This window comes from Sinocyclocheilus anshuiensis, unplaced genomic scaffold, assembly GCF_001515605.1.
Source record: "Sinocyclocheilus anshuiensis isolate Anshui unplaced genomic scaffold, SAMN03320099.WGS_v1.1 scaffold1355, whole genome shotgun sequence".
NCBI classification, from domain to species: domain Eukaryota; kingdom Metazoa; phylum Chordata; class Actinopteri; order Cypriniformes; family Cyprinidae; genus Sinocyclocheilus; species Sinocyclocheilus anshuiensis.
The window spans coordinates 644,575-645,781 of record NW_015540070.1 but is presented as its reverse complement, the minus strand read 5'-3'; positions in this window follow the sequence as shown (position 1 = coordinate 645,781).

Below are 1,207 nucleotides of genomic sequence, written 5' to 3'. Positions count from 1 at the left end.
TTTTTGTCAAAGTCAATAGATGAGTTTGAGTGACTCTGTGTGTGTTTGTGTGCATGCACCCTGTGGCATCGGGTCACCTTGATTCTGTCTAGTCCGATGCCAGATTCCACGGTCCAGCTGGAAATCTCTCTCTCTCCCTCTCTCTCTTTCACTGTCATGACTTGTACAACCAAGCAGCAGAAAAGCTGCATTTTGTTTGACACCTCCTGGTCCAACTCGGGTGTCCTGCTTGCCTGCATATGTATACAGATTCATCCTTGCATGTTAACATGAGATTGTGGAATGATGCTGCATGAATCGCTTGACGTATCTGATTTACAAATATGCAACAGAATGCACATTTGCGTCTAAGAAATTGAATGTGTCTTCACAGACTGACACTGTTACTAAAATGCTGTTTTGGTGTTTATATGTGCGAGATGGCTAAGGGGGTGGGGGGGCTGTACGTGTTTGTAAATGATAAATGAGTGTGTAGTTTTGAGGTGTGTGTAACCGATCGCTGTTGGTGTGTGTGCATTTGGTCTCCTGGAGAGACTGGCTCATTAGTTTCTGAGGCGATGAGAGAGGTCTGCTCCAAAAATAACACACACCATTTCCTGTCCATTAAACCACAATTTCACACCAATCTGAGATTAACGACGTACGCGCGCGCATGCACAATAAATATCTCCCCGGACATACGTTTAGCCTCTAAAATCCTCTGAGACACACAGCATCAATCCTACACACACATACACGCATGGGCTTGTCAGAGGACAGGGATAGAGAGATGCAGGGGAGGGAGCAGGAGGATAGGAATGGAGTGATGGAAAGGAGGAGGACACTAGTGGGAGAGACGTTTGGTGTGATATGGATCTTGTTGTGTTTCTGCATGATAATTACTTTTTTGTTCCATATTTTGACAATTTGTTGATAGTTATAATAAGAGAGTAAGAATACTTTTTATGTAATTAGTTTTTAGTAGATTTTGTTTTAGATTAATTCCTGGATAACTTAGAAAATATACACCGTTCCAGCAACTGAAAACCTCGAAATATCAGAAAATTTGAAAATGGTCATTTTTAGGCCTGGAAAGTAATTATTTAAAAGTCATTAAAATTAATAAAAGACCATTGAAATTTCTACTCTGAATAATAATTTTTATTACTGTTGTCGGCTCTATAATATTTAATTGACTAGAAATTGTGTGAGTGCAGTCTCTGTAACA